Here is a 26,108-nt window from a genome sequence, read left to right as displayed (position 1 = left end):
CCACCTAATGACTGGCCTAACTTTCTTTTTTTTTTTCTTTTTTTTTTTTCCGGACTGGGGACCAAACCCAGGGCCTTGCGCTTGCTAGGCAAGCGCTCTACCACTGAGCTAAATCCCCAACCCCCTGTCCTAACTTTCAACCTATCCCATGGGCAGGCACCAAACCCTGACACTATTACTGATGCCATGTTGTACTTGCAGACAGGAGCCTAGCATGGCTGTCCCCTGAGAGGCTCTACCAGCAGCTCAGTGAGACAGATACAGATACTTACAGCCAAACATTGGACTGAGGTTGGGGACCCCTATGGAAGAATTAGGGGAAATTTTTAAGGAGCTGAAGATGGATTACAACCCCAAAGGAAGACGAACAGTGTCAACTAACAGGACCCGTGTAAGCTCCCACAGACTAAGTCACCAACCAAAGAGCATACATGGGCTGGTTCACCACCCACCACCCCACCCCTCACCCCCACCCCATCACTGCACATATGTAGCAGAGGATGGCCTTGTCTGGCCCTACTGGGAAAGGATGTGCCTAATCCTGTAGAGACGTGATGCCTTGGGGAAGGTGGATGCTGGGAGTAGGGCAATCTCTCAGGGGCCAAGGGGATGGGGAGGGGGTGAAGAACTCTGAGAGGGGTGTCCGGAGAGGGGGCACCATTTGGAATGTAAATAAATAAAATAATTAATTAAAAAATAAATAAATAAAAATAAAAATCCAAGGGCAGTAATCCCCTTCTAATTTATCTTCAATTAAGTTCAGCAAAGCTTAATATACTTAACAAACATATTAAAGCACATTAGTAAACCATGTCTAGAAAACCTAAAAGAAATATATATCTGCCACTGATTTTCGCAGCTTGTGTTCCCTTGTCATTTCCTTTTAAACTCTAATAAAACTGCTTTGGAGCTTCTGTTTGAGACATCTTTAAATTATTTTATTGAGACTAAGAATTTTATTTACTTATTTTACTGAGACTAAGTTCCCCTGTATCACTTCATCAAGTATTTTGTCACAGCAATAAGAAAAGAAGGTAACTAATACCAAAATTATTAAAAGACCAAATTTATGAATCACAGGAATAGATGATGAAATATAAGCCAAAGACATAGAAAACACAGTCAATACAAACCATAGAAACTATGTCAAACTTAGAAAAATATTTGTCCATCCAGATATAGGGGCACATAGAATGCCAAACAAGAGATTAGCTTCTCTGTTTATTATAAATACCCCATGGATTTCTTAAGTGTTAGATGGTAGATAACAAGGTCATATAACCATGTCAAAGGTTAGATACACCTGCAAGGCCCTCCTACTAAGTTATGATACTCGGAACTTTCTGTTTCTAATGGAAACCTATGCCCATTGATCAACCTTCTGTCATTGTGCTCTAAACACAACTTTTCTTGGCTTCTGTTAACCGTCAACATTTTCTTCCTACTAAGAAAATCTTGTGGAATTCATCCTTCAGGGTTTGGCTATCTCCCTTAACATAATGAATACCATTTGTAACCAGATTCTAGTACTTAATAGAATTTCACGTTATGACTACCTTGGACAGACATTGCAAGTACCTCACTGTGTTTTTCATTTATGTACACATTGGATGCTTCCACTTCTTGACTGTTTGAAATAGTGCTATTAAAAATATGGGAGTTCACTTGTCTTTTTCATGGCTCGGATTCAGTTTCTTTTCCTTTGGATATATATATACTGGCCCCCAGTATTGGAGATGCCGAATGCTATGGAAGTAATATTTTTGTTATTGGTTTTTTTTGGGGGGGTGGATTATTGTTTTGTTTTTGAGAAACCTCTGAACTGGTTATACTAACCTACATTCTCATGATTCTCTTTCCTCCATATCTTCCCAGCTCTTGTTGTCTTTTTGATAATAGCAGCTCTTCTAAGTGTCATAATATATCAGTGGAGTTTTCATTTATATTTACATGTGATTGCAATCTAGTTATTAGACATAACATCAATAACTTTCTGTCTCCTTAAATATGAATTACTAAGAGTTCTATCTTGAAAGAGCCACTATAATTGAAAATTTGTCAATTTTCCTATATATTTATGAAGTATCTGACTATATGATTTAATATCAGGAGTCATCCACAATTTATTGTCTGGATACAGTTAAGATTTGGAGTTCTCTTGCCTTATCATAGCTGTATCAAAGCATTTACAACAATTGTCAAAAAAACGAATACAGCATACAGTGTACAGATCAAGAAGAAATATTTAAAGTTGTAAGAGAGAAATACCAGCGTGTACAGGAATATTGATCGTGATACAGCAGACTTCCTAATGAAAACCCTAAAGTGGATGGGGGTGGTTATTAGGTAAAAGTTTTCCTTTTTTAAGATTTACTTACTTTTATTTTAGGTGTTTCGTTTTTAGGAGTGTTTTGCTTGTATGGTGTACACTAAATGAGTACCCAGTGTCCATGGAGCCAATGCAGAGCACGAGATCCCCTAGAACTAGATGTACAAAGGGTTGAAAGCTACCTCGGAATGCTAGGAAGCATAGCCGGGTCCTCAACAAGAGCAGCAAGTGTTCCTAACCACTGAGCAGACTCTCTGCTCTGGAACGATGTTTTACAAACTCTAAAAGATAACTGCCCACCCAGATTACTATATATAAATCTGTTTCCATACTCCAAAATCAGAGGATACCACACACAAATGCTCACATTCATGTGCACACACACACGCAAACAAATATCCATAGAACATAAAAACAAAAATTCTCAAGAAAATACTTGTGCAGCAAGATGAGTAGCATAAAGAAGGTGACACATTGTGGCCAGATTGATTCTTTTCCAGGGATAAAAGGATGGCTTAAATACTCAAATCAATAAATGTAATACAAAATACAAGCAGACTCAAGGACAGAAGCCAGAGTATCTAACAATGTATATGAGGAAAGCCTTTGGTAAAGTTCAACAATATTCCATTAAAAAAAAAAAAACTAAAGAAGAAATCAAAAGAGCACACCTCTAGTAAAGGCTATTTGTAAAAAATCTATGTCTGTCAATATGGCAAATAGAGGAATACTCAATGTGCCTTCACTGTAGTCAATAAGGAAAGAAAAAGAAAGAAAGGAAGGAAGAAAGGAAGAAAGGAAGGAAGGAGGAAGGGAGGGCAGAGGGAGGGAAGGAGGGAGGGGGAGGGAGGGAGGGGAGGAGGGAAGAGAAGGGAGGGGGAAAGGGAAAGGGAAAGGGAAAGTGAAGAGAAGAGAAAGAAAGGAAAGGAAAGGAAAGGAAAGGAAAGGAAAGGAAAGGAAAGGAAAGAAGGACGGAAGGAAGAAATGGAATACAAACAAAAAAGGAAAATGTCAAATGGTTCTTATTTCCGATTATATAGCCCTGCATATGTAGGAAAAAAAAATATATATATATATATCATCAGAAAATTCCTAGAAAGAGCTTGAAGGAGCTCAAGACCCCATATAAACAACAATGCCAAGCAACCAGAGCTTCCAGGGACTAAGCCACTACCCAAAGACTATACATGGACTGACCCTGGACTCTGGACTCTGACCTCATAGGTAGCAATGAATAGCCTAGTAAGAGCACCAGTGGAAGGGGAAGCCCTTGGTCCTGCCAAGACTGAACCCCCAGTGAACGTGATTGTTGGGGGGAGAGTGGCAATGGGGGGAGGATGGGGAGGGGAACACCCATAAAGAAGGGGAGGGGGAGGGGTTGGGGGATGTTGGCCCGGAAACCGGGAAAGGGAATAACACTAGAAATGTAAATGAAAAATACTCAAGTTAATAAAAATAAATAAATAAAAAGAAAATTTCTAGACCTAAAAAACACTTTTTAGTAATCGTTGGCAACTATCCAGTGACTCCCAAACAGACAGAGGCTCTTACCTTTCCTCTTGGTTGTGTGCCGGAACGTGAGGGTTCTTACTCACTTACTTACTGCTGAATACCCAACATAATTCTGTCATAGAACTTGGAGGAATAAAGCTGGAACTCTAACTCCCTGATGGCCATATCTCATAGTGTCTGAAGTTGTTATGCAAGATACCAGAGGAGAAAATGTATCAACATCCCTACCTAATTATAAATCCTGTGAACTACAATAATGGTTATGACAATTAATGGTAAACATTAATAATGGTCACAATAATGATAAGTATTCATAATGGTCATGATAATTAATGGTAAACATTAACACTGGTCATGATAATGGTAAACATTAACATTCTGAGTACTCAGTTCTCAACAATCAGGTCAAAGACCATTTCTATTTGTTACCTTGGATAGTGACTAAAATTTCAATGCAAGATATTGTATTTATACTCTGAACTGTATGCATAGATCACCCTTTAAACTTTCTCAATTGTTTTCATCTCTCTGAGTTATCATTTATTCTTTTTGATTGGTTATTTTATTTATTTTTATTTCATTTGTTATCCCCCCTTTCTGGTTATCCCCTCCACAATACCCCTATCTTATCCCCCTGCCCTTTGCTTCTATGAGGGTCCTCCGCCACCCACCCACCCACCCACTCCTGCCTCACTGCCCGAGCATTCCCCTACTCTGGGGCATCGAGCATTCACAGCACCAATGGCCTCCACTCCCATGATGCTAAATAAGGCAATCCACTGCTACATATGCAACTGAAGCCAGGGGTTCCTCCATGTGTACTCTTTGGTTGGTCGTTTGGTCCCTGGGAGCTCTGGGGGGGTCTGGTTGGTTGATGTTGTTCTTCCTGTGCAGTTGCAACCCCCTTGAGCTCCCATTTATTCTTTGTTTTCAAGATCGTTGTTATCGGGGACTGAAATCATTGCTTTTACTACTTACAGCCATTCATTCCACGAATGCTGTGAACCAGTGCAGTTATAGTAAATTAGACGTGTATGAATTCTGCTTTAATGGGATGTATATTGTTTGGAAAGAGAAAGAAATGTTAAAGGAAGGATGGGGAGGGGAAGCCCATAAAGAAGGGGAGGGGGAGGGGTTAGGGGGATGTTGGCCCAGAAACCGGGAAGGGGAATAATAATCGAAATGTAAATAAGAAATACTCAAGTTAATAAAGATAAAAAAATGTTAAAGGAAGATAAATGCTAAAACCAGTGAAATACAAAGTTAAAACCTTCTCTGGTATGGCAGAGTTGCAGGAAAGCCGGGCTAAGTGTTGCGGAAAACCATCTCTAGGAAGGTAATGGATAGGCTGTGCCTTAGTGGAGAGAATTCCAAACAAAAGAAAGCCCTTTCAAGATTTTTTTTTATTAACTTGAGTATTTCTTATTTACATTTCGAGTGTTATTCCCTTTCCCGGTTTCCGGGCAAACATCCCCCTAATCCCTCCCCCTCCCCTTCTTTATGGGTGTTCCCCTCCCCATCCTCACCCCATTGCCGCCCTCCCCCCAACAATCTAGCTCACTGGGGGTTCAGTCTTAGCAGGACCCAGGGCTTCCCCTTCCACCTTTCAAGATTTTAGAAAGACGTCGGACATGAGAAAGCAAAAAAAAAAAAAAAAGTACCATGTGTGCACAGTAGCCAAGACAGAGAAGGACTGTAACAAAGGTATGCACGGAGTTTGGATTCTACACTACATAAGAGGAGATGCTGGCAAAAGAACAGTTCCCCTCCTGCAAGCCTTCCTGCTAACCAGAGCTTCCTTCAAGGGATAAAGTGGTTACCGTCAAGGAGGGCTACAGCTCTAACTCAGGGAGAGTCACTCAAACCAGGACTCTGAGATTTTAGTTGAAATCTCAAAGTTAATTCCCAAAACTACTCCTTTCACTTCATTTCTTGGTTCAATTAGATGGTGTTTTAAGGGTAAAATGTTTTAAGGGTTATATTCTTCATTTTTTAAAGATTTGACTTGGGTCTTCTGAAAGAGCAGAAAGCGTTCTTAACACACTTAACCATCTCTTCGGCTCCAAGGACAAATATTCTTAATGATGCTATTTTCAGCTGGTAACGACAGCTCAATCATGGATATTCATTAGCTTCGGAGATTGTGTTAGCCAAGTATCAGATTATAGCATTGAGATCACCTGCTTTTAGAGCTCAAATGAAGAAAACATCCGAAAACACCTTTAAGAATCTGTGGTCAGAAAAAAAAAGAGGGGAGGAATTGAAAAACATCAAATGAATGTTTGTTCTGTCTTGACTATCCTGAGATACAAAGGGTATTTTCCTTCTATCTCGAAAGATGCAAATAAGTCATGTAGCCCAGGAATGTAAAGACCTTATTAGCTTACAGCACAGGAGGATTCCTGAGGTTTGATGTTTTCTGATTTTTTAAAGCATCTGCCTTGAAATTTTTATCACATAATTATGTAAAACAAACTATTATGCTTTATAATATTTGCACTGGTGATTGAAACATCTTGCAAATCTGTAAGCATAAGAGCAGCCAGACAGCACATTGAGAGGGAATCTAAAACACTAAAAGAAAACAAGTCAAGGAATGCATACTAAAGTTTTGCATACGAACAAAAACGAAGGTTGTACAAATATCCCTAGAATTCAAAGTGCTCTGTGTTAGCTTAACAAATTCTACAGAGAAGGGGGGGGGGGAGAGAGAGAGAGAGAGAGAGAGAGAGAGAACACAGTAACACTATGCTTGATAAATTAGGCAATTTATACAAAGTGAAGATTTTTTAAACTATATTTTAGTAGGTTTGTTTATATGGATTTGTGTATACCACTCTAGTCCATGTTCGCTCCATTCTGGAGGAGCATAAAATTTATTTCAAGACCAGGCAGTATACAGTCTACTAACTTAATCTATACAGCTATGTATCTAGTGCTCTCTCCCTAGACTACAAATAACCTTCATTCCAATGTTCTTGAACTTAGTTGTAATATATATATATATATATATATATATATATATATGTATATGTATATGTATATGTATATGTATATGTATATGTATATGTATATATATTTAAATGACCATATTCTCTAATACTAAATGTTGTACTTACTATATAAAAATGCATGAAGCGGGGGCTGGAGAGATGACTCAGTGGTTAAGAGCACTGACTGCTCTTCCAGAGGTCCTGAGTTCAATTCCCAGCAACCACATGGTGGCTCGCAACCATCCGTAATGGGGTCCAATGTCCTTTCTGGTTTGTCTGAAGATAGCTACAGTGTACTCATATACATAAAGTAAATAAAAATTCATGAAAAATCCATACTTCTATTACTAAGAAGCTGCTGCTGCTGCTATTGATGCTGGGCTACTGCTGATGGTGGTAGTAAGGATGATGATGGTGATGATGATGATGATGACTGATGATTCATTTGATGAAGTGTTGTCCCACTTGGTATCTAGTACCATTATCCCAAACCATCATCATAAGCATCTTGATGTGTACTCATCCATTGTTTACTTTTTGCTTTCTATATCATTTATTATGGACAAATTACAAAATGATCTGAGCCTCAAAAACCAATGCCACAGATGCTCACTGACACCAGCTGTGACTTTCTGAAAGGCTCCCAGTTCTATTGCCGTTCCTGATAGACTACTCTTCCCCACCTAACTAGCACATCTGGAAAAGAAAACATAAGATACTATGGCTTATTCACCTCTGTAACTACATTCAAGGATATATAGTAGTCAACAATGTTTCATTTATAAAAGGAAAAACTAAAATGTACCACCACACTTCTATAGGGACTCAATAACTCCGTTGCTTTTGAGTCTCAGTCTGAAAGGTAAATCAAAACAGAGTTTAAAAGGAGCTTATCATGTCACTGGAGAAGTTCTGAGAGATCTATGGCCAGTGTTGGGAGGATACAACATAGTATGGTGGACTAATAAAAACAGTAAAGATAGCAGGCAGAGAGTTCTTAACCTACAGGAAATAAGGTCTGTGAAGGAACCAGGGAAGAGGCTGACAAGAACACCAAGGTGAAAAGAGAGGACCCATGCCTAAGACTGTCCTGTGATCTCCACACATACGCCCAGGCGTAATCATGCGTATCCTCACACATATAAATACATGCATGCACAAATACAGTCATAATACACCAAACACACAATAAATAACTCTTTTAAAAGCCTCAGGATTAAGGATGTTATTCATAATAGCCATAAAAACTATAAGATGCCAGAATAAATTGGGCTGACAAAACCGAACTTTCATGAAAGAATCATAATACAATATGAGACTTAAAATACAAATAAATAAAGAGATTTTCTCTGTTTATGGGTAGGGAGAGTTAGCTGAATTTTTTTCTTACCGCACCAATAAGGCACGATGACAATAAAGAGGTTAGTTTATGGTATACATGCTTTTAAAAGGAAATGAAATTTTGGAACTTCAATTTTCTAGAACTTTTAAAAATTTGCATGGTTACAAATATAGATTATATATAGAAAGATTATATAAGTAACTATATTACTTATTAAACATATTAAAAGGGAATACATAGCCTGTGACCAAAGCCAATAATTTGCATATAGTAAAATGAAAAATAGTTGTAAATATGTAATTATTGACAATTATGTAACAATTTCTGGTCACTAGGGGAAAGGACAAATACTGAAAATATGTTTAATATTTATCACAGAACATAAGGCATTACAGAAATTTAATAACTGTATATAACATTTCTAAAGGTTTTATTATTAGTTTTTGTGCCTGATGTTTTGCTTCCTTGTATGTCTATACACCATATGTATGCCTGGTACTACAAAGGCCAAAAGAGCATCAGATACCCTTGAACTGAAGTAACAGATGATTCCAAGTTTCCACAGGGGTTCTGGGAACCAAGCCTGGGTCTTCTGAAGACTGAAATCTGTTATTCCCATCCCAGGCCCAGCCCTTCTGATCACTGAGACATCCCTCCAGTCTCCAACTTTTTCTTAATCTTCATGAAATTACTTGCTCATATTGTAAAAAAGAGTAGCAGAAACCCGATGAACTGTGAAGGAGATCATGTTCCTCTAGTTACATACAACATATTGTGATCATTGATAGCCTCAAGAAGATGTAGTGTTATTCACAGTTGAAGATTATTTTCAATTAAGTATTTTTAGCTGATGGATAGTAATAATGCTATGCACGTTATAATATATTTAATTACATAGAGTTTTCACATATTTTGATTTGTTTACTTGAATATTGACTTACATTTCTGTTTTATTAGTTTTTTGAGACTTTTATACAATGTATTCTAATCATATTCGTTCCACTTCCCCTATTCTTCTTTTGCCCACTTCTGCTCCATCCACACAACATCATCTATTGTTTTTATAAGAAATTCCTTCTCTTCCTCATAAAATTTCAGTAAGATTTCAATCAATATGCAAAAAGTCAACATGATAAGCTTATGTAAATTTCATAATAATTACTGACAATATGCTGAGATCGAGGTGACCTTGAAACAAAAGAGAGTGAGGAATTTCTCAAGCACTTATTAAAATTTTTAGAGTTATAACAATAAAACAAAGTAATATATAGAAATAGCACACATAGAAAACAAATAGAGCAGTAGTCAAAAAAAAAGCAAAGGGTTGCACAAGATGCACTTCCTGATATATGACAGATGCATGATTTACTAAAACCTAGGAAAATTGATGAGGAACATATGAAGTAGACTCTCCAAGTAGCTATCCTAGAGAAATTACCCACAGGTGTTCAAAGGCACACGTGTTTACACTATCAACTCACTTGAATCAATGTAAGTGTATACGATAAGACTAGATTGACAAATTGTGGTTTATTTACAAAATAAATGCTATTCATCAGTTGAAATAAATGAGCAACAGAAACATAGGTTTGTCACAGCACTACAGCGAGTAAATTCTCACATTTCTTATTGAAATGAAAATACTTTAAAATGTTTGGTATCACACAACAAGAAATACACTCACACACTTCGATCAGAAACTCTCCTTCAGAGCTGATGGGGTTTGCCACCCCATAGGAAGAACAACAATATTAACCAACCAGACCCCACCAGAGCTCCATCAACCAATGAGTACATGTGGAGGGACTCATGGCTCCAACTGCATAAGGAGCGGAGGATGGCATTGTCAGGCATCAATAGGAGGAGAAGCCCTTGCATGAGAAGGTTCATTTCCCCAGTGTAGGGGAATGCCAGGGCGTTGAGGTGGGAGTGGGTAGGGGGGAGTGGGAGCATCCTCATGGAAGCAGGAGGAAAGGGAGTGGGGATAGGAGAGAAGGGAAAGGGGATAACATTTGAAATGTAAATACATAAAATATCCAATAAAAATTAAAAAAAAAGAAACTCTCCTTAGCAATCTATCATGGCTGCATGTGTAAGTAGATCCGAAAAACCATACACGAAAACATGTTCATCGCTTTGCTGCACGCAGCAGCTAAACTACAATGATTTAAGTGTACAAAGTAACATGATAACTGGGCAGGTCCGAACAAAATCATTTTATATGTTCATTTAAAATTATGCAAAAAATACAATAACCTATCACAGGGCAAGATAAAATTATCGAATCCTGGATAATTGCAGCTTTTGTGACACAATCCAGATGTCAGAGTGGCTGCAACAGCGCACACAACACAGCTCAGTCACAGGACCACATGCTGCCTGCTTGGCTCAGCCTGATCTCTCAGATCTCTGTGTTATCAGAAAGTGACAGCACAGAAAGCCAGAAAGCCATGCTCAACCGATAGTCTTCGCTTTTTTATTTTTTCCTGAATCAAATCCCATTCTAGTATTCTTAATGTTAGGACCATTTTTCAGTACCAGTCTAACATGCCATTGAAGGGCATCTGATAGTTCTAAAATATGCTACAAATGTTTCCATATATAAAAATTAGGTGCAAAAAGAAAGCATACACACACACACACACACACACACATCATATACATATACATATATATTTCTCTATCATTCATAATTCTGACCAATGAAAACTATACTATGCTCTGCATAATCCTGGAAAAGATTTGGACATTCCTTCTTATCAATTATAAGAATACTACATATGAAAACACCATAAATCCAGATTTACAATTCACTTAGCCTTGAAGTTAGCCTTGAAGTAGATGTCAATGAAGACCACATTTATTTTCGCAAACTATTTAGAATACAGCCATAACTACTATATAATCCAAAAATAAGTTCTGTGTCAAACATTAATGAGTATCAAAGCATATGTAATCAAAACTCCCAACCCAGTACTGTAGTAAGAATTTATAATAGCTTGTGCTGTAGCCCCAGCAGATAGACTGTCTTTGACCTCCAGAATATATAAATGTGAACTTCCTTGGGAAAAAAATCAAAGATTTTGACCTGACAGCACTTTTGTAGTAGACATATATGTCTTAAACTTTAAGCAAGCTAATAATAAACCAAATGCAAAAGAGAGACACAAAGACAAAAAGGAAAGACCGTGAATTCTGCTTCTCACAAAGACAACTGCCAGCACGTGTGGGAGAGTTGAGAAAGGTAATGTGTGTGGGAGCCAGCACAAGGACTCTGCCTAACTAACCAGGATTTCTAACATCCAACTTCAAAATACAGGTGGAAAATATTCTACTGTTTTATACTACCAAGGCAATTTGTTAAGGGAGTAACGAAAAAGCAAAAGAGTTTTTTTTCAAGTAAAGGTTTTTTTTATTTTTACTATCAAGTACATAAGTATGCACTCATGCTTGATAACTAGAATTAAATACACACAGAGAGACACAGGCATACACAGGCACACACATACACAAGACAAAGAGCTAGCAAATGTATCCATGTTTACAAACTATTATTCTGAAAGGGTGGTGTGTCATTTATTATAAGCTGTCTCCTAGTTTCAAAATGGTTTTAGTTTTAGAGACAGTAAGTCTGTTAATATAACTCACTATTAAATCTTCCTTTGAAGCTTCCTACATCAAGGTCCTAGGTCTGCGAAATGGCTCGGGGAGTAAAGGTGCTTGCTGTGCAAACGTGGCAAGAGTTTGATCCCCACAACTCGCAGAAAATGTGGAGGGAGAGAACCAACTCCACAGAGTTATCCTCTGAACCCCACAGGCAGAAGGTGGCATGTGTGCCCTTACACACACAGACACAAACAATAATAACAATAAACTGTTCAAAAAAAGAAAGTCATATCCAATTCTTTTGGGAATTATAGTGTTTATTACTTAACAAGTCTATCATGGTACACTTAATAAACTCCAGAAACATCAAAAGGAGACACCATAGTGTTCACAGGAGGTATGAGTTAGGAAAACACCATAAACTTTGGGCTTTATCCTTGTATAGCCACTGACAAGAGACATAAAGCAGAGAGGTGTGTGGCTTCTAACAAGACACATTCGTGCATTTATTTTAATTTGCCACCTTTCTCTCTTTAATAGACTTTCTGGCACCTTGACATATCTAAAGGTTAAATTATCAAAAGCCAATACAAATTCAAATTATAAAAATTATTTTACTGACAAAGGCATTCAATTAGAAAGGATACTTGATACTTGTAAGCAGCTCTTTCTCTCAAGTATTTGATTATGGCTATCTTTAACTTTTTTCATTGTAAATAGATACTTTGAAGTGTAACTATCATTTTGAGAACGGTGATGAGCAGATCCTAACACAGACGATAACCAGATTGGTAAAAATTGTAAAAGAAATACACAGAAGTCTACTTCAGGAAACTCCTGTGTGGAGGAAAACTAGCGTAGGAGCCAGGCTGCCTTGAAGTTTGCACATGGACTAACAGCGATTCATGGATGTGTATTCTGTCGGACTACACTCTGAGGAGAGTGGACACACTTAAAATGCAATTTCCCCCAAGGCTTACTCAGATACATCTCATTCCAACAGGGAAATATCAATAATTGGAAATTATAGTTGACTTCCTTCCTTTTCTTCTACTTGTACGACTCACAAAACTCTTGAGCACACATGTGGATGTTACGATGTGTAGAAGATGTGAAATCTACAGTCTGTAAGACTTTAAGTACGCCAGCTGTAATTAGGGCCTCGCCGTATTTCCCCTTTTGACATTCGGGGAATGACTATGGACTCTGGACCATCTGGCTGCTCTGAGATAGCCGGTTTAATAGTGTACCTTTCCTGATTTGTATTTTCATTAGCTCATCACACTGGCATTGTTGAAGACATGCGAACTGCATTTACAATTTACATGGCCATATGCTGCACTCTCACGTTTTAATTCTGCTTGTGGGAAGCTTTATGGAAAATATTTTACTATAACTTTGTGAATGTACTTAGGGAGACTCACGCCAAGCATGGTGACAGCTCTGTCCCTGCCCTTACTACATGGAATTGCCTTTTTGTGGTACATTTATGTTTATAAAAAAGCGAAGGCTACAAATGAAACAGATGCACTGGATTTGGGTACATTTCCTTAAAGCTGTTCTGGGCCTTCTTTATTTTGTTGAGAATGTGAATAAAACTCTTCAGATGTGGCGGGAACCTTTTGTCATCTTGACACAGAACAAAGTCATCTGGGATAAGAGAAGGTCAATTCAAGAATTGCCTCAAGTCAGATTGGCCTATGGGCACCTGTGGGGTGTTTTACTGATTAATGATTGATGTGGGTGGGCCTATCCCTCTGTGTACAGTACTACATCTAACAAGTGATTCACAGACCACATGAAGCTCAGGAAGAAGGAAGACCAAAGTGTGGATGCTTCAGTCCTTCTTAGAAGGGGGAGCAAAATACTCACAGGAGGAAATATGGAGCACACAAAGTGTGGAGCAGAGACTGAAAGGCCATCCAGAGACTGCCCCACCTAGGGATCCAGCCTATATACAGTCACCAAACCCAGACAATATTGAAGATGCCAAGAAGTACATGCTACATGCTAACCTGAACCTGAAATAGCAGTCTCCTGAGAGGCTCTGCCAGAGCCTGACAAATACAAAGGCAAATGCTCGCAGCCAACTGTAGGACTAAGAATGGGGACCCCAATGAAGGAGTTAAAGACTGGAGGAGCTAAAGGGGTTTGCAATCTCATGGGAAGAACAACAATACCAACCAACCAGAACCCCCAGAGCTCCCAGGGACTAAACCACCAACCAAAGAATAAACTTGGAGTGACCCACGTCTCCAGCTGCATATGTAGCAGAGGATGGCCTTGGCATCAATGGGAGGAGAGGCCCTTGGTCCTGTGAAGGCTTGATGCCCCAGTGTAGGGGAATGTGGGAGCAGGAAGACTGGAGGTAGTGGGTGCATGGGTGAGGTAGCACCCTCATAGAAGCAGGGGGAGGGGATGGGATAGGGGATTTCTGGAGGGGAAAACAGCAAAGGGGATAACATTTGAAATGTAAATAAAAATTATCTAATTGAAGAAAAGGAATTTAGATATTGCAAAAGGAACTAGATATTGCAAGCCTTCTTTTGACATGATTCTTGTTATTTTTGAAGATAAAATAAGGGTGAAGGAAATGCATAAGGAAAAAAAAGAGTAGATGTGTTTCCTGGTTTGAAACAATTTGTGTTTTAGTCTGAAACCTAGGCAAATAACAATGTTAAATAAAATTATCATTTAAATCAGAAAAATAAAAAATAGAAAAAAGGAAATACTTTTAACACACGAAAGAAGGAAAGAAAGAAAGAGAGAAAGAAAGAAAGAAAGAAAGAAAGAAAGAAAGAAAGAAAGAAAGAAAGAAAGAAAGCACTATTACTGAAGTATGGGTTGTGCTTACAGACAGGAGCTACCATGGCTGCCCTCCCAGAGACCCAACGAGCAGCTGACTGAGACAGATGCAAATACTTACACCCACCAATGGACTGAAGTCAGGAACCCCTGTGGTTGAATTAGGGAAAGCCAGAAGAAGATGAGGAGGAAGGTGACCCCATAGGAAAACCAGCAATCTCAACTAACCCAGACCCCTGAGATGTCTCAGATACCGAGCGACCAACCAGACAGCATACACCAGCTGCTATGAGGCTCCGGACACATACACAGCAGAGGACTGCCCGATCTGGCCTCAGTGAGAGAAGATGCACCTAAGTCTCAAGAGACTTGAGGCCCCAGTGAGTGGGCCGGCCTGATGTGTTGGTGGTAGGGGGCTGGAGACATTCTCTTGGAGACAGGGGTTGTGGTGGAGCAGGTATGTGATATGAAGTGGTTCCAGGGCAGGCCCCCAGCACATAGTCAGCAGAGGACTGCCTGGTCTGGCCTCGGTGGGAGAAGAGGCACCTAACCCTTGAGAGAGCCCAAGAAGCAGGGAGGTCTTGAGGGAGGGAGTGAGCATTCCTCTTAAAGCAGGGATGAGGAGGAATGGGAAGAGAAACTGTGGAGGGGCAGGCCAGGAGGCAGGCAACAACTGGACTGTAAAAAAAATAAAGTAATTTTTAAAAATAAAGAAAAAAAAGAAAGCAGTCTGAACATATATTTACACAAGTATTACAATTCAGTATTATACAATATCTGGATTATGTTATGTATTTTAAACTCCTCTAGAAAACATACTTTTTAAATCAAGAAAGTCAAACTTGTATTAGCAGGGAGTGAAGGCCAGAAGAAACTTTCACAAGCATTCTTAAAATAATGTTTATGTTTTTTAAGCCTTTTTCTTTCCATTGCTAACTACAGTAAGCAAAAGATTGCTTTTGCTTCCTTGTGAGTTTTTTTAAAGTTTTAATTGTGTTTTGTTTTGTGAAGACTTGAATGGCACTAGCAATTGATTTAAATGAACTTTCACGTTTCTGTCATGATATTTGTCTTGACAGTTTTTTGCTCTCCTGAGAACAAAAAGGAGAATTCTTTCCCATATTGACATCATCCTCACTGTATTGAGTAGTTTCTTTGTAGTGTCATTGACACTCACTTCCTTATCTTCAAAGTGGTCACTTTCAAAGAAAGTAGAAAAATAAAAGAGACTCTGAGACTCTCCCGACATATACGTATCAATTCATTGATAGGTAGTTAGATAGACAGATAGATAGATAGATAGATAGATAGACAGACAGACAGACAGACAGACAGACAGACAGATAAATAGGTAACCAGAATACCATTTGGATTTTAAAGGACTTCAGGTAGCATCTTCAAGTTATTATAAGAATGTGTACTAAGTTTTCACTGAGGACCAGCATTGCCTACAGTTCAGTGGGTAAAAGTGCTTATCAGGAAAGCCTGCACTTGAACCCCACTCTCTACAGTGGAAAGAGAAAACCAACTCCCACAGCATGCACATACTTCCCTTCCCCCACCAAGATACACACAGTGATAGTAAATATTTTGGGTCTTTTGTTTGTTTTTTGACTCACTGTCCTCTGTATAAAGCAGATATTTCCATAAGGAAGGCTTTATGTTCCTCTACAAGACTATGACGTTGTTACTTTGTTACCACAGTAGTAGAGAAGGCTGAAGAGAAAAACATCACTGGCCTTTGTGGCCTCAGCACTTTAGGTACAGTGTCCTTCCCTATCTCAGATGTTTTCCCTCTGCACTTCTGTATGATGTTTTTAACCCTCTAACTTAGCAAAAATTGTGCAGACTTCTGCCAAGTGCCAGAAGTCCTAACTAAACTCAGGGACAGATTTCAGGACCAGTTGTAGAATTCCTCGTGATCTGCAGACTCCCAAGTTTTCCAAAGTGTCTAAGAAAACAAATCGCTTTAATCAAGTAAGGGATCTCTGAAGCTATTTCACAAATACGGTTGATATCTTTGTCGCTTGTAATTTTCAAGACATTAACAGGTAAGAAAAGCATAGGATGATGTCATTACGCAACAAGGCGGACCCAGGGTAAGGCGGAGCCTATCATTGGATGAGAAGGAAGGGTAGGTGGGGAAAAGTCTAGGAAGGAAGGAGGGGGAGGAGGAGCAAGAAAAGGAAGGTGGAGACAGGAGAGGAATGATTCTGATCCAGGTGATCCAGGTCAATTTTTATCTTGTCTAGGTGAGCGGTTTCTATCTTTATTAATTGGCAGTGAACTTGTTCTGTGGATGTATTATAGACTGAGAATTTAACATGTAAATTTAATTGTTAAACTACAAGTTTCTAGAGCTTCAATTTTACAGGGGATGTGAGCAAAGTTCCCAACCAGCAGAGAGACAACGTGTCTCAGTTCTGGAAGCCATGTTAGGCTATAGAATGCCTGGTGCTAGAGTGGCATGGACCCAGGCTAGAACATCCTCGTGGAATGGGATGTGTGTGTCAGGCGTGGTAACAACCCACTAAGGAAACAGTGTGCGAAAGCAGCTGACCGAGAAACAGTCAGACAGCACACAGCTCACGCGGGTCCGGGAGTGGGAATGTTCGGTTAACAGTGGCCACTGATCAATTTTGTTTTTATTTTTACTGCAATAGAAAAGACCTTACCTGTTCTTAAAGTCATAACCAAAGGAAAAAAATCTTCTATTTACACCCAAGTTAAGTCATTAGTGTGCTTTTATTTTGGTGAGGCATAGTCGAAAGAATTTAATTATCTCCACTAACAAAATAGTGCTTTCTATGATAATAAAAATGCTGGCAAATTTTGACATTATTATTCAAAATTAAAAGTATAGTATCTAGTGTGCTACATCCATACTCAGCTCCAGGGGCAGACCTAACTGGAGTACAATGAGGAAAGACATACAACCAGAGAGAGCCGGAGTGGGGAGGAAGAAGGAAGGAAGGAAGGAAAAGAGGGAAGGAGGGAGGAAAGAAGGAAGGAAAGAAAAAATGAAGGAAGGAAGAATGGAGGGAGGGAAGAAAGGAAGGAAGGAAGGAAGGAAGGAGAGAAAGGGGAGGTAGTGAGGGAGGTCATGTAGTTGGGGATCTAGTCCAGAGAAACTGAAACCCCCACCCCAGCCCCAGCATGTTTTTTATATAGAATTGATAGAAAGATGAGCTTATTGCATACAGCTGAATGTGGAGATGGGGTTACCGTACAGATAGGAGAGAAGGCAAAGTCTCTGAATCCCAAGGTATACAGCCTATGTGTATGGAAGGATCGAGGAGGCAGGAATGGCTAATTATGGTAGCAGCAGTCTCTGCTGGGGAGCAGTCTTCAGGCTGTAACTATCTGGAAGAGAAAACTATGAAGGACAAATTTATATACCATATCAGCATCCACACATGAGCCAGATTCAGTTTCCTCCGAGCTTCACCTGAGAAGAAGACTTCGCTCTTCCTCTATCGTTCTGACCCTCTGGGGTCCTTGACACAGCTGTGACCCATCAACAGAGCACATGTGCACAGATGGCACAGTGTGTAAAGGTACTTGCTGCCAAGTGGGATGACCTGGGTTCAATTCCTCAGTGCCCATATGGCAGGAGAACAATCCCAGACGTTATTCATTGACCTCTGCATGTGCCCATGGTAGAGACACCCTCACCCACAAACACTCCTACACAAATAAATAAGAAACTTGATCTTTTAATTCTTTCAAAGGGTAAATATTAGAAATTCCTGGAACAAGATCAGGCTTATGCAAGTGAAAATTTAAGGTTCAGTAGAATGTATTATATTTTTTTCTGTCCCAGCTATACCACTCATGAACATATAACCAAAAGATGCTCCAACATATAACAAGGACACGTGCTCCACTATGTTCATAGCAGCCTTATTTATAGTAGCCAGAAGCTGGAAAGAACCCAGATGTCCCTCAACAGAGGAATGGATACAGAAAATGTGGTTCATTTACACAATGGAATATTACTCAACTATCAAAAACAATGACTTCATGAAATTTATAGGCAAATGGATGGAACTACACAATGTCATCTAGAGTGAGGTAACCTAGTTACAAATGAACATACATGGTATGCACTCCCTGATAAGTAGATAAGCCAAAAAGAAGCTCGGGATACCTGAGTATGGATACCTTCCATAAAACTCACAGACCATATGTAACTCAAGAAGAAAGAAGACCACACCAAAGTGTGAACACTACAGTACTACTCAGTAGGGGGAAGAGAACAGTCTCTGGGAAGTAGAGGGAGAGAGGGAGGGAGGAATCTGGGAGAGAAAGAGGATGGGGAGGGAAAAGGGTGAGCAGTTCAGATATGGTCGGAGATGGGGGAAGTACAGAGGATCAGGAATTTGAAAGTAGGTGTGGAGCAGTAGAAAAAAAGAGAACTGGGGGTAACCACTAGAAAGTCCCAGGTGCCAGGGACCCAAGAAGTTCCCAGGACTCAACAGGGAGGACTTTAGCCAAAATACCCAACGAAGGGAAGATAGAACCTGAGGAGATCTTATCCAGTGGTTAGGCACAGCACTCAGTTGAGGAATGGGACCACCCACCCACCTCAAAAATATTAATCCAGAATTCCTCCTGTCAAAAGGAAATTCAGGGACAAAGAGTGGAGCAGAATCTGCAGGAAAGGCCATCCAGAGACTGCCCCACCTAGAGATCCATCCCATCTGCAGACACTAAACCCAGACACTATCTATTGCTGATGCCAAAAAGTGCTTGCTGACAGGAGCCTGGATAAGCATAAGGACCTCAATGGGGAAGTTAAGGCAAGGACTGTAGTTGCTAAAGGGGTTTGCAACCTCATAGAAAGAACAATATCAACCAACCAGACCCACGCCCCCAGAGCTCCCAGGTACTAAACCATTAACCAAAGAGTACACAAGGGTTAACCATGGCTCCAGCTGGATATGTAGCAGAGAAGACTGCCTAATCTGACATCACTGAGTGGGGAGCCCTTGGTCCTGTGGAGGCTTGATGACCCAGGATAGAATGCTAGGCTACTGAGGCAGGAGTGGGCAGACAGAGGGCTGGGGGGGTTGGGGGGGCGGGAACTCTCATAGAGGCAGGAGGGAAGGAGAAGGGGATAGAGGATTTGTGGAGGGGAAACTGGGAAGGAGGACAACTTTGAAATGTAAATAAAATAACCAATAAAAATTTTTAAAAATAATTTCTCTGTCTACTAGAAAGATCTTATCTTTAGGCTTCATTCATTCAAGAAATAGGTGACTAGGACCATGTGTGCCAAGCACTGTGCTAGGAGCTAGAAATAGGAGGTCAATAAAAACATCAAATCTCCTAGCTACTGAGAAACTGAGACAAAAAGATCGTGAACCCAAGGCAATGCTGAGCTACAGAATGAGATCTCATGGATACAGAAAACGTGGTTCATTTACACAATGGAGTACTACTCAGCTATTTTTTTTCTTTTTTGTAATTTTTTTATTAGATATATTTCTTTACTTACATTTCTTTTTTTTTTTTTATTAACTTGAGTATTTCTTATATACATTTCGAGTGTTATTCCCTTTCCCAGTTTCCGGGCAAACATCCCCCTCCCCCCTCCCCTTTCTTATCGGTGTTCCCCTCCCCACCCTCCCCCTATTGTCCCCCTCCCCCCAACAGTCTAGTTCACTGGGGGTTCAGTCTTAGCAGGACCCAGGGCTTCCCCTTCCACTGGTGCTCTTACTAGGATATTCATTGCTACCTATGAGGTCAGAGTCCAGGGTCAGTCCATGTATAGTCTTTAGGTAGTGGCTTAGTCCCTGGAAGCTCTGGTTGCTTGGCATTGTTGTACATATGGGGTCTCGAGCCCCTTTAAGCTCTTCCAGTTCTTTCTCTGATTGCTTCAACGGGGGTCCTATTCTCAGTTCAGTGGTTTGCTGCTGGTATTCGCCTCTGTATTTGCTGTATTCTGGCTGTGTCTCTCAGGAGCGATCTACATCCTGCTCCTGTCGGTCTGCACTTCTTTGCTTCATCCATCTTGTCTAATTGGATGGCTGTATATGCATGGGCCACATGTGGGGCAGACTCTGAATGGGTGTTCCTTCAGTCTCTGTTTTAATCTTTGCCTCTCTCTTCCCTGCCAAGGGTATTCTTGTTCCCCTTTTAAAGAAGGAGTGAACCATTCACATTTTGATCATCTGTCTTGAGTTTCATTTGTTCTAGGCATTTAGGGTAATTCAAGCATTTGGGCTAATAGCCACTTATCAGTGAGTGCATACCATGTATGTCTTTCTGTGTTTGGGTTAGCTCACTCAGGATGATATTTTCCAGTTCCAGCCATTTGCCTACGAATTTCATAAAGTCGTTGTTTTTTATAGCTGAGTAATATTCCATTGTGTAGATGTACCACATTTTCTGTATCCATTCCTCTGTTGAAGGGCATCTGGGTTCTTTCCAGCTTCTGACTATTATAAATAAGGCTGCAATGAACATAGTGGAGCACGTGTCTTTTTTATATGTTGGGGCATCTTTTGGGTATATGCCCAAGAGAGGTATAGCTGGATCCTCAGGCAGTTCAATGTCCAATTTTCTGAGGATCCTCCAGACTGATTTCCAGAATGGTTGTACCAGTTTGCAATCCCACCAACAATGGAGGAGTGTTCCTCTTTCTCCACATCCTCGCCAGCATCTGTTGTCCCCTGAGTTTTTGATCTTAGCCATTCTCACTGGTGTGAGGTGAAATCTCAGGGTTGTTTTGATTTGCATTTCCCTTATGACTAAAGATGTTGAACATTTCTTTAGGTGTTTCTCCGCCATTCGGCATTCCTCAGCTGTGAATTCTTTGTTTAGCTCTGAGCCCCATTTTTTAATAGGGTTAATTGTTTCCCTGTGGTCTAACTTCTTGAGTTCTTTGTATATTTTGGATATAAGGCCTCTATCTGTTGTAGGATTGGTAAAGATCTTTTCCCAATCTGTTGGTTGCCGTTTTGTCCTAACCACAGTGTCCTTTGCCTTATAGAAGCTTTGCAGTTTTATGAGATCCCATTTGTCAATTCTTGATCTTAGAGCGTAAGCCATTGGTGTTTTGTTCAGGAAATTTTTTCCAGTGCCCATGTGTTCCAGATGCTTCCCTAGTTTTTTTTCTATTAGTTTGAGTGTGTCTGCTTTGATGTGGAGGTCCTTGATCCACTTGGACTTAAGCTTTGTACAGGGTGATAAGAATGGATCGATCTGCATTCTTCTACATGTTGACCTCCAGTTGAACCAGCACCATTTGCTGAAAATGCTATCTTTTTTCCATTGGATGGTTTTGGCTCCTTTGTCAAAAATCAAGTGACCATATGTGTGTGGGTTCATTTCTGGGTCTTCAATTCTATTCCATTGGTCTATCTGTCTGTCTCTGTACCAATACCATGCAGTTTTTATCACTATTGCTCTGTAATACTGCTTGAGTTCAGGGATAGTGATTCCCCCTGAAGTCCTTTCATTGTTGAGGATAGCTTTAGCTATCCTGGGTTTTTTGTTATTCCAGATGAATTTGCAAATTGGTCTGTCTAACTCTTTGAAGAATTGGATTGGTATTTTGATGGGGATTGCATTGAATCTGTAGATTGCTTTTGGTAAAATGGCCATTTTTACTATATTAATCCTGCCAATCCATGAGCATGGGAGATCTTTCCATCTTCTGAGGTCTTCTTCAATTTCCTTCTTCAGTGTCTTGAAGTTCTTATTGTACAGATCTTTTACTTGCTTGGTTAAAGTCACTCCGAGGTACTTTATATTATTTGGGTCTATTATGAAGGGTGTCGTTTCCCTAATTTCTTTCTCGGCTTGTTTCTCTTTTGTATAGAGGAAGGCAACTGATTTATTTGAGTTAATTTTATACCCAGCCACTTTGCTGAAGTTGTTTATCAGCTTTAGTAGTTCTCTGGTGGATCTTTTGGGATCACTTAAATATACTATCATATCATCTGCAAATAGTGATATTTTGACCTCTTCTTTTCCGATCTGTATCCCCTTGACATCCTTTTGTTGTCTGATTGCTCTGGCTAGAACTTCAAGAACTATATTGAATAAGTAGGGAGAGAGTGGGCAGCCTTGTCTAGTCCCTGATTTTAGTGGGATTGCTTCAAGTTTCTCTCCATTTAGTTTAATGTTAGCAACTGGTTTGCTGTATATGGCTTTTACCATGTTCAGGTATGGGCCTTGAATTCCTATTCTTTCCAGGACTTTTATCATGAAGGGGTGTTGAATTTTGTCAAATGCTTTCTCAGCATCTAATGAAATGATCATGTGGTTTTGTTCTTTCAGTTTGTTTATATAATGGATCACGTTGATGGTTTTCCGTATATTAAACCATCCCTGCATGCCTGGGATGAAGCCTACTTGATCATGGTGGATGATTGTTTTGATGTGCTCTTGGATTCGGTTTGCCAGAATTTTGTGGAGTATTTTTGCGTCGATATTCATAAGGGAAATTGGTCTGAAGATCTCTTTCTTTGTTGTGTCTTTGTGTGGTTTAGGTATAAGAGTAATTGTGGCTTCGTAGAAGGTATTCCGTAGTGCTCCATCTGTTTCAATTTTGTGGAATAGTTTGGATAATATTGGTATGAGGTCCTCTATGAAGGTTTGATAGAATTCTGCACTAAACCCGTCTGGACCTGGGCTCTTTTTGGTTGGGAGACCTTTAATGACTGCTTCTGTTTCCTTAGGAGTTATGGGGTTGTTTAACTGGTTTATCTGTTCCTGATTTAACTTCGGTACCTGGTATCTGTCTAGGAAATTGTCCATTTCCTGAAGATTTTCAAGTTTTGTTGAATATAGGTATTTGTAGTAAGATCTGATGATTTTTTGAATTTCCTCTGAATCTGTTGTTATGTCTCCCTTTTCATTTCTGATTTTGTTAATTTGGACGCACTCTCTGTGTCCTCTCGTTAGTCTGGCTAAGGGTTTATCTATCTTGTTGATTTTCTCAAAGAACCAACTTTTGGTTCTGTTGATTCTTTCTATGGTCCTTTTTGTTTCTACTTGGTTGATTTCAGCTCTGAGTTTGATTATTTCCTGCCTTCTATTCATCCTGGGTGTATTTGCTTCTTTTTGTTCTAGAGCTTTTAGGTGTGCTGTCAAGCTGCTGACATATGCTCTTTCCTGTTTCTTTCTGCAGGCACTCAGCGCTATGAGTTTTCCTCTTAGCACAGCTTTCATTGTGTCCCATAAGTTTGAGTATGTTGTATCTTCATTTTCATTAAATTCTAAAAAGTTTTTAATTTCTTTCTTTATTTCTTCCTTGACCAGGTTATCATTGAGTAGAGCATTGTTCAATTTCCACTTATATGTGGGCATTCTTCCCTTATTGTTATTGAAGACCAGTTTTAGGCCGTGGTGGTCTGATAGCACGCATGGGATTATTTCTATCTTTCTGTACCTGTTGAGGCCTGTTTTTTGACCAATTATATGGTCAATTTTGGAGAAAGTACCATGAGGAGCTGAGAAGAAGGTATATCCTTTTGCTTTAGGATAGAATGTTCTATAAATATCCGTTAAGTCCATTTGGCTCATGACTTCTCTTAGTCTGTCGACATCACTGTTTAATTTCTGTTTCCATGATCTGTCCATTGATGAGAGTGGGGTGTTGAAATCTCCTACTATTATTGTGTGAGGTGCAATGTGTGCTTTGAGCTTTAGTAAGGTTTCTTTTACGTATGTAGGTGCCCTTGTATTTGGGGCATAGATATTTAGGATTGAGAGTTCATCTTGGTGGATTTTTCCTTTGATGAATATGAAGTGTCCTTCCTTATCTTTTTTGATGACTTTTAGTTGGAAATTGATTTTATTTGATATTAGAATGGCTACTCCAGCTTGCTTCTTCTGACCATTTGCTTGGAAAGTTGTTTTCCAGCCTTTCACTCTGAGGTAGTGTCTGTCTTTGTCTCTGAGGTGTGTTTCCTGTAGGCAGCAGAATGCAGGGTCCTCGTTGCGTATCCAGTTTGTTAATCTATTTCTTTTTATTGGGGAGTTAAGGCCATTGATGTTGAGAGATATTAAGGAATAGTGGTTATTGCTTCCCGTTATATTCATATTTGGATGTGAGGTTATGTTTGTGTGCTTTCATTCTCTTTGTTTTGTTGCCAAGACGATTAGTTTTTTGCTTCTTCTAGGGTATAGCTTGCCTCCTTATGTTGGGCTTTACCATTTATTATCCTTTGTAGTGCTGGATTTGTAGAAAGATATTGTGTAAATTTGGTTTTGTCATGGAATATCTTGGTTTCTCCATCTATGTTAATTGAGAGTTTTGCAGGATACAGTAACCTGGGCTGGCATTTGTGTTCTCTTAGGGTCTGTATGACATCAGTCCAGGATCTTCTGGCCTTCATAGTTTCTGGCGAGAAGTCTGGTGTGATTCTGATAGGTCTGCCTTTATATGTTACTTGACCTTTTTCCCTTACTGCTTTTAATATTCTTTCTTTATTTTGTGCATTTGGTGTTTTGACTATTATGTGACGGGAGGTGTTTCTTTTCTGGTCCAATCTATTTGGAGTTCTGTAGGCATCTTGTATGCCTATGGGTATCTCTTTTTTTAGGTTAGGGAAGTTTTCTTCTATGATTTTGTTGAAGATATTTACTGGTCCTTTGAGCTGGGAGTCTTCACTCTCTTCTATACCTATTATCCTTAGGTTTGATCTTCTCATTGAGTCCTGGATTTCCTGTATGTTTTGGACCAGTAGCTTTTTCCGCTTTACATTATCTTTGACAGTTGAGTCAATGATTTCTATGGAATCTTCTGCTCCTGAGATTCTCTCTTCCATCTCTTGAATTCTGTTGGTGAGGCTTGTATCTACAGCTCCTTGTCTCTTCTTTTGGTTTTCTATATCCAGGGTTGTTTCCATGTGTTCTTTCTTGATTGCTTCTATTTCCATTTTTAATACCTTCAACTGTTTGATTGTGTTTTCCTGGAATTCTTTCAGGGATTTTTGCAATTCCTCTCTGTAGGCTTCTACTTGTTTATTAATGTTTTCCTGTGTTTCCCTAAGTGTGTTCATGTCTTTCTTGAAGCCCTCCAGCATCATGATCGAATATGATTTTGAAACTAGATCTTGCTTTTCTGGTGTGTTTGGATATTCCATGTTTGTTTTGGTGGGAGAATTGGGCTCCGATGCTGGCATGTAGTCTTGGTTTCTGTTGCTTGGGTTCCTGCGCTTGCCTCTCGCCATCAGATTATCTCTAGTGTTACTTTGTTCTGCTATTTCTGACAGTGGCTAGACTGTCCTATAAGCCTGTGTGTCAGGAGTGCTGTAGACCTGTTTTCCTCTCTTTCAGTCAGTTATGGGGACAGAGTGTTCTGCTTTCGGGCGTGTAGTTTTTCCTCTCTACAGGTCTTCAGCTGTTCCTGTGGGCCTGTGTCTTGAGTTCACCAGGCAGCTTTCTTGCAGCAGACAAGTTGGTCTTACCTGTTGTCCCGAGGCTCAAGTTTGCTCGCGGGGTGCTGCCCAAGGGCTCTCTGTGGCGGCAGCAACCAGGAAGACCTGTGCCGCCCCTTCCGGGA

The sequence above is a fragment of the Rattus norvegicus genome, chromosome 8, assembly GCF_036323735.1.
Source record: "Rattus norvegicus strain BN/NHsdMcwi chromosome 8, GRCr8, whole genome shotgun sequence".
NCBI classification, from domain to species: Eukaryota; Metazoa; Chordata; class Mammalia; order Rodentia; family Muridae; genus Rattus; species Rattus norvegicus.
Note: the sequence above shows the minus strand (reverse complement) of the source record.